Genomic DNA, 8,603 nt, shown 5'->3' on the forward strand with positions numbered 1-8,603 from the left:
GTCTTTTCTGAGCAGGGATTTCAGCCCCACCCTGTGGAGGCTGGGAGACAGCGGCCCCTGAGTGGGGCTGTCACAGAAGGCGCTGGGGCTATGGAGGCCCATGCCCGTGAGCGTTTGCTCAGAGCGACTGTGGTTCTGTGACCTCCTTATGCTCCACAGAAGGGAGATGCGCTGTGTGTCCGGGGCTCTGTACAAGTCCGGACTAGATAGATCAGTAACATACATTTTAAAGCAAATTAGCTGCTAATTAAAAGGAAATTAGGATGTTAGCATTGTACTCCCAAAGGGACAGCAGCACTCAATTTAAAGTTCTGAAGAAACTATCATGAATGATTGTTTCAAGAGGCATTGGTTTGAAATGTTTGCACAATGATTTAGCACTGCATTGAGGTGGAACTTTATAAAACTGATCACCAATTTGAACGAACAAATGTGTTTTATACAGAGAGTGCCAAAAATATGAATACGCATTTTAAGAAAGGAAAACTGTATTAAAATTGTAATACTTAATATATACCAATAACAAAAGATGAATCCAAGTTACATTTGACTTCTGTAATTACAAGAGCTGCTCAAAGTGGTTCCCATAAGTGTCCAGACACTTCTGATGACGGCGAACTACTGCTTGAGCAGCGTTGACCACAGTTTCCACTTGTATCCATGTTTTTGGCCCCCCTCCCCCCAGTACACAACAATGAATTACACTAAAAGGCAAAAAGCAGCAATCAAGCTGTCTTGTACGTGAATTCTAACACATATTTCTTGTAGCTGTAGTAACTGGTGAAGTTTTATGGGGTTTATAGCTTACATCACTCTTTTATATATTTGACGTTATTTAATCCTCATAAAACTCCCATGAAGCTCTAGTGTTATCCTTACTTTCCCTTTAATGAGGCCCGTGAGTTGTCCAAATTCATGAGTCCGTAAGTGGTACAGTCAGGGTTCAGGTGCCACGTGTACCCACATGCTGCCCCCAGAGGCCCTGCGTCTGGTCAGGGGAGGCAGGACACAAGCTGATTGGGTGGCTGCGCCCCTGCTGAATGCGGGCACGGCCTGGGGGCACCAGCAGCCTCACCGCGCAAGCCTAACGACTGCCTTTCTGCCACGGTCAATTCTTCCGTAGAGTTTGCGTTTCGTTTATTTTTGACAGCCACTGACTCCACATTGAGTCCTCCGACGGTGTCCTATATTATAACCAATAGCAACAAATTTCTAAAAGAAAATGTTCAGCCTGTAGAATCCTACATTCAATGGGCTCTGCCCTGCTACTGGTATGACTGACACTCATAAAAATGTGACATTTTGGGGTGAGTTTTAGAATCTAGAATATTTTAAAAAGCATTTCTAAACTTTCCAGAACAATCCCTTTTCCTTAAATTGTGAGGCTGCAGAAGTTGAGCATTACTTTCCTACCCCAAACACCCCTTCCCCTGGTGGACAGGGGCTAAGAGAGGAAGGGATATTAATAGACTGAATCTTAGATTCAATCTAAAATAGTCTGGATTGTGTTTTTTTCAATCAGCGCCAATGGATTCCTATTTATGGCTGGGGAACATACTTTAAATAAACTGGGTCAAAGGAATCAATCTTTTATTCAAATTCTTAAAATGAAAACCTTCTAGGTAGATCAGTAGTCTTCTCCTTTATGCATCCAGTTAGTTAATCATATACTGAACCTTTCACAAGTTTTGCTTTTTCTTTTTTTTTTTTTAAAGATTTTATTGGGGAAGGGGAACAGGACTTCATTGGGGAATAGTGTGTACTTCTCCCAAATCAAGTTGTTGTCCTTTCAGTCTTAGTTGTGGAGGGCGCAGCTCAGCTCCAGGTCCAGTTGCGTTGTTAGTTGCAGGGGGCGCTGCCCACCATCCCTTGCGGGACTCGAGGAATGGAACTGGCAACCTTGCGGTTGAGAGACCACTGGCCCATGTGGGAATCGAACTGGCAGCCTTCGGAGTTAGGAGCATGGAGCTCCAACCGCCTGAGCCACCGGGCCGGCCCCCACAAGTTTTTTGAGATCATGTTCTGGTCCTTTCTTTCCACGTCTCCTCTTCTTTCCCACCCTTAGCCTGCACCACCCTTGTCATTACTTCCCCCCAATTCTTCACAGACCCATAGGGGCAAAGCCATTGTTCCAAGCCATGTCAGCAAAGTACTACAGGGCAGGGGTGAGAAAAAGCGTTTAAAACATTTCAAGTTGAGAAATATTATAGATGATAAAAGAATAATACCTCAGTAAGGATTGGCTTTAGGGTTCTGTTTTGTGCTTCAATAATTTGAACTTTGAATAAAGACAACATGTCACCTAAGAATTAGTAATCAAAGCGAAGTCATCCGATGTTCTCTGTGAAAGTCTCAAAAAGTGCCAGTTAGAACAAGGAGAAGTCGGTGTGTCACATCCTGTGTGCAGACTACGAGCCAGGATTTAACACAGCAAACTGTCAATCAGATGATGGGCCAAAATGTTTTCTTTTTAACCCCCGCCCCCCCCCCCCCCCCCCCCCAGACACACACAGAGTCCCTTAACCAAAGCCACTGTTTTCTGCTCTGAATTCCCTATAAAATGGAGATACTCTGTTAGGACATTCCATCTCCAGCACCTCAGGGGAATCTTGCCTTAATGTAAGAAGCTGCCTGTGTAGAAATACACGAAGCACTCACAGGTCTTTCCACGTAATATTCTAGCGTCTGTGTCATCTTCTCCCTTATTTCTATGAGCTGTTTACTGTTTATTTGGTTCAAGAGCAACGTGGTACCACAATGAGTAGCATATTCCCTTGTGACCCAGGCAGAGCTCTCTCAGGGTTTGTTTTCTCAGCATCACTGTCGCCTGGTAATTACTGTGCAGAGCACTTCAGGTTGCTCAAGTGTGTGTGACGTTTGAAATGCGCCATGAAGGGTTTTAATTAAACACTACTTTTGATATCGACACATACCCCCTGTATTTCCCCACCAATAAAATATGGCAAAAAGCATCTGTATGGATTAGCATCGAGTTACAAGGCTTTTCTTTGTTTCAGAAAAGAGGCATTTACTGCGTAGCAGGAATGATGCTGCTACAACTCTGATGATAGCTACCTTATTTAACCCATTTTCAGCTGGGAAACCTGAAGTTGTGCGAGGTTACAAAACTAGTACCTGCTTGGGACAGGACTCGGTGCTGGTCTATTTAAATTGAGAGCAAATTTCGGACCTCAGGTCAGCCCCTCGGGTGACTGGTTTTGTCCCCACTGTGACCCAGCTGTCCTGCCCTTTTGAAAAGTTGGGATCTGAAGTCAGGTTTTTAGGTCTGAGTAAATTTTTATTATGATGATTATTATATCATTTTTAAATTAAATTTATTGGGGTGATAATGGTTAGTAAAATTACATAGGCTTCAAGTGTACAATTATATATAATACATCATCTATATATCACATTGTATGCTCACCACCCAGAGTCAGTTCTCCCTCCATCACCATATATTTGACGCCCTTTACCCTCATCTACCACCCCTTCCCCTCTTACCCTCTGGTAACCACTAAACCATTGTCTGTGTCTATGAGTTTTTGTTTGTCTTGTTCCTTTGTTGCTTTCTGTTTTATATCCCACCTATGAGTGAAGTTATATGGTTCAGGTCTAAGTTAGTTTTATGCAGGAACTTCGGCAGCTTTTGGCTTACGCAAGGGACCAGACCAAGCTCCGGAACTCACACTGTGGTGCTTACGTCAGGCGACCCTATGGACACACACTGTGGCAGCCAGCTATGCCCCTGCCCTGAGTCCTGGGGGTGCCACCTGCTGTGGCAAAGGGGACCCGGCAGTTGTAAGTTCAGGTGTGGGACAGTGAGATGGTCCTGGACCGTGTGGGTGGCTCTAAATGTAATGGCAAGTGCCCTAGAAGAGAGAAGAGACTGCAGCAAAGGTGACAGCAACAGGTGATGTGTCGGAAGCTGAAGCGGCTGCAGGACCCTGGCTGTGCTGCTGGGAACACAGCTCCGGGGGGTGCAGCCCTGGCCACACCCTGACCTTAGCTGACAAGCCGAAATTTCACCCTGCTGGCCTCCAGGATTGTGAGAAAATAAATGTGTTGCTTTAAGCACCACGTCTGTGCTCATTTGTTTATAGCAATCGTAGGGAAACAATGCACTGATATTTTGAACTTTAAATAGGATGGGTCCCAAAATATTTGAAATGTTACCCTCTTTTTTTTTTTTTTTTTTTTAATCAAGGGCTTTTCAGAGAATAACCCCTTTAGAGCATTCTACTCAGTGTTATTAATAAGGGGCCAGAAGTCCAGTCCTCTTTTCAGGAAAGGTGTTCACTAACGTGGGTCACAGCTTTCCTTTCAGGATTTTTTGTTCAGGCAGCATAATACAGCTGGTGTCCCAGGTTTGCAGAAGCAGCAGGAAGAGTTCTTGTCTGCGCCCCCCCACCCCACAACAGACCTTTCAGCACAGGAGGGCTGGGGTGAGGGGGTGAGGGTCGGGGTGCAGGCCCCAGGTCTGCTCTGCACACTTCCTCCTGCTCTCTTGTGCGCACCACTCTCTAGAGTCTAGGCGGAGCTGCAGGCCTGTGGAAAGGCCAGCCGGCCCCACGCAAAGGTGGACAGATGGATGGACGGGGTGGCCAATAAAGCCGCACAGGTGCAGGCTCACACCCACTCCCGGGCTTCAGGCACTTGCACTCAGAACCACGCAATCTAATTCGTCCTCACAAAGACCTCTGCATTCAGCCACTTTCCTTTTCAGATTTCGCTCTCAGGAGAGTGGCGCTAATGACATGGGTTGGCAGCTGCATATCTGGGGAGGTTCTGAGCTCGTGACCCACTTCTGCTGGGCTCAGATTTCTGAGTCCTTTTGGAGCTCAGCCAAAAGCACCTGGAAGCCACTTTCCACTCCTCAGTGCTCCCAGGGCTGCGTCACTCGGGGAGCTCGGGAATATCTCTAGAAAATATCTGTTTCAGAAAGGCACCTGGAAAGATGCTTTAGGCAGTATCTCAAATGACTCGGAGCAAGATGGCGCTTTGTGCTTTGTGGCCAGTGCTGCTGGTAAGACCAGTGCACCCCAGATGGTCTCCCACTTTTCACCAGGAGCTGTTTGTTCAAATTCAGAAATTAAGGATTGAAAATCCTTTAAAGTCCTTCCCTCAAAAATGACTAGGTGTAGATTTGCTGTTATCTAAAGCTTCCTAGTCGGAACATTTGAGTCAAATGGAATTTTGGTCACATTTGAACCTGTCAGTTACGGCCAGTTGCTTTATGGTTCTCACCCCTTTGAGTGCTGTTTTCATTGAGCAGATTGAAACAATTACTGACTTTAGGGAGGGAGCTGCACTGGCTGGGCCGCGACTCCCCTAATTCACAGCACACACTTTGAATCTCAGTGGAAATCAACAAATCCTACAGAGTGGAGGAAAGACAAAACGCTTGGTTAGTGGGCAGTGTTTGGGTGAACAGGTAGGAGATGGGACATGTGCTTGTGGTGTAGAAGGAGAGCCCAATTCAAGGAAGAGACTGGAAAAATGAAAGAGAGGGAGGGAGGGAGGGAAGGGAGAAGAGAGGGAGGGAGGGAAGGAAGGAAGGAGGGAAGGAGGGAGGGAAGTTAGTGGAGGCTGACTGCAGAAATATTACTGATTTTCAGATTAGACAAGTTAATTGTTAACCTGACACAGAATCGACTGACCTACAAGCGTGCATGTGAGTTGACCAGACATACCTCGCCCCATGCAAATCAGTTTCCCAAGCAAATAATTTCTGAGATTATATCATTTTGCTACAAGCAAACCAACTAGCATTTAATGGAAAACACCAAGAGCACAAGTAAGGCTAAGACGTGCCAACGATCCAAAATTGGGTATTTAGAATGAAAAGTATGTAAAAAGCCAAAAATTATAAAGTCATTCAAAAGCGGTAACGCAGAGATGTCATGAGGAAAGAAAATGTTGAGTTCATAAAGCACCAACCATGGGACAGACATTTGCGGAGACGAGCAGGGCGAGTCCCACAACCTCAGGGAACAGCCACATAACCGAGGGGCCCTGCTGTCCCTCCCCTTAGACACCAGCTCAGCAAGTCTGAGGACCTTTGCACAGGGAGTGTGGACTTCACGACTTCCGCCTTCGAGGGTTCTAAGGAACGGGGGACACGTGTCACTGAGGAGAAATGTCCTCCACAGGGGGATGTGACGCTATGAAACATTCTTCCACTGCGTGATCTCCCTCCCTCCCCTTCCTTCTGGAGCCTTCTTTTCCAAGCCTTAAATCAATGTCTGCAGCTGTTCTGAGCTGAATCCCTAATAGTCCGGCCTCACCAGCGTTACTCCTGATCTGGACACGACTCTTTCCGGCCCTGAGCTCCGTACACCAGTTTGATGATTTAGCTTCAAACATCTATTGATCTACCACAGAGCAAATACCAAGGGAACAGACTGAAGACCTGATCCCACGCCTTCCACGGGGCCTCTTAATCTTATTCAATGTGTCCTAGAAAACGTGGGATGGGGCCGAGTGGACAGTATGCGAAGGGGCAGCGGGAGGGAGAGGCAGAGAAGGGCAAGGAGGCTCGGAGACACACAATGTGCAGAAAAGCCCGTAACGGGAGCACGATGCAACCCCAGGGCGACTTCACTCCAATCTGAATGGACAGAGCTCTGACCACTGACAAACGTGCATGTCGGCACGGCATGGCTTCCTGAAAGCTGGGCATGACGTTTACAAACACCACCGGGGTGGGTGCTGGAGCCAAGCCCGGATTGGTCAGAGCCCTTCCCTCCAGGGCACTGCAGGGGAGAGGGCGGGGGTGGCCCTGCGTGGCCGCTCTGGTTCTGTCCCCTCACTGGTGGTCAGTGCAGTGGCCATTCTGACCACGTAGCACTGAGGCAGCTTGTCACTCTATCTGGGGAAGGTGTGGGGAGTGAAACAGTATTAAACAAAGTTCACAATAGCCATTCTGCTCCTTTAGGCTAACGCAAAGACATTTATCTTGTAGGTCTAATGAACAGTGGGATCCTAGCATGAGGTTTGTATTACAAAAATAAACGCCTGTCATCTGCGCCCAGACTAAGGTGGGCGGGGGAGGGGAAGGCGGGGGCTGCGTCCCAAAGTCCCACAGCGGCTCCCAGCGGCTCCCAGCTTCTTACCTGCCTTGTCTGTTAGAGCATCCACCACCTGTTTAGTTACAGGTCAGGCCGACGCTCAGAATATTGAAACCAGATCTTCTCTATTTGACCTGACAAGATGTTTCTGTTTACGAAAACAGAAAATATGTCGCATATCAAGATGTCACTATGTCACTCTTAGAATCTACTGACTGCAGACGTATCTGTCAATTGAAAATTAAAACAGTGTACATATAACCACAGCATTGTGTTCTCAGGGGTCTAATGTAACGGGACGTTTTTATTTTAGGGTGAAATGAATGTGTAAATACTTTAGAAGGCTTCCCTATATTCTGCGTACTTTTTAAAGCTACTTTATTCCCAACCTGATCGCATTTCTTTGGGATAGTCCTACAGAAATTCTGCAGCTGCAGCTGCAGTACTGCACGTCCCCACAGGATGGCAGCAGGCGACCACTGCTGACTCAGTTTCACTAACCTTTGCGGGCTCTCCTTTGCCAACTCTTTTTGGAGGGTGGGTGGGGTGGGGGGTGCTTAGACCACTGGCTGCCCTTTCCCCCTCTCTTTACTCCGCCCCCATATACACACACATACACATACACACCTCCCTATGGACATTACTTTACTTCTATGTGTAAGTGGATAAGTGTAATGTCACGTGTTTCATTTGCAGGAATACATTCCTAAGGCAACACTAACAACAACAACAGTCATCATCATCAGAACTACTTATGTTGACAATAATCACTTTCATAAAGGATTTATGCGATTCTGGACCTAACGGACTTGTCCCGGCTTATTGTGAAGCGTGTGTCACCCAGGGCTGGGTGTGGCTCACGTCTCAGGTGTGGCAGGAGGAACAGAGAAAACGTGCTCTGCCTGCATTTCCGAAAGCCGCACAGGTGCCGGGCTGCCGAACTGACTGAGAATCGGAAAGTGAGACATTTGGAATTCAGAAATAAGCATCTCAGCTGGTCTTTCCAGAGCTCCAGATGAGAAGCGTAGAGGGCTTTAAATTTAAGCAGGATCTCAGAAAATGTTGGTTTCCATTAGCGCCGAATGTGCATGAGTCTCTGCGACTGTCGGACTATCTATGGATTAGAGTTTTTGCATTTTTCTTAGTTTTTATACTTAGCACTAATTAAGTAATCACTAATTATGATTAAACACTTGAAAAAAGAAAGCTCCCTTTAGATAACAATTTTTTAATGAAATAGTACAGTGTGAAATCTAAATTATGTGGACATGGTAACAGTATAAGACTTTCTTTTTCTCATGAATTCTCCTACAGTGGTACTTTGAAGTTTTATTTTGAATTTGCTTCCATTTAGCATTCTTTAAGTACTAAATAAATAAATGTCAGTTTTTAACTACTGATACGATTTGTTTTCTCTCTGAAAGCCACACATACATAGAAACTAACTAACATGAGTCTAATTTCTCTACTTTTAGGCCCTTAAGTCAAGGACATTAAAATGCATCATATTTATAATTTTATGTGGAAACAGTT

Source organism: Rhinolophus sinicus, linkage group LG14 (genome assembly GCF_036562045.2).
Source record: "Rhinolophus sinicus isolate RSC01 linkage group LG14, ASM3656204v1, whole genome shotgun sequence".
Taxonomy (NCBI): domain Eukaryota; kingdom Metazoa; phylum Chordata; class Mammalia; order Chiroptera; family Rhinolophidae; genus Rhinolophus; species Rhinolophus sinicus.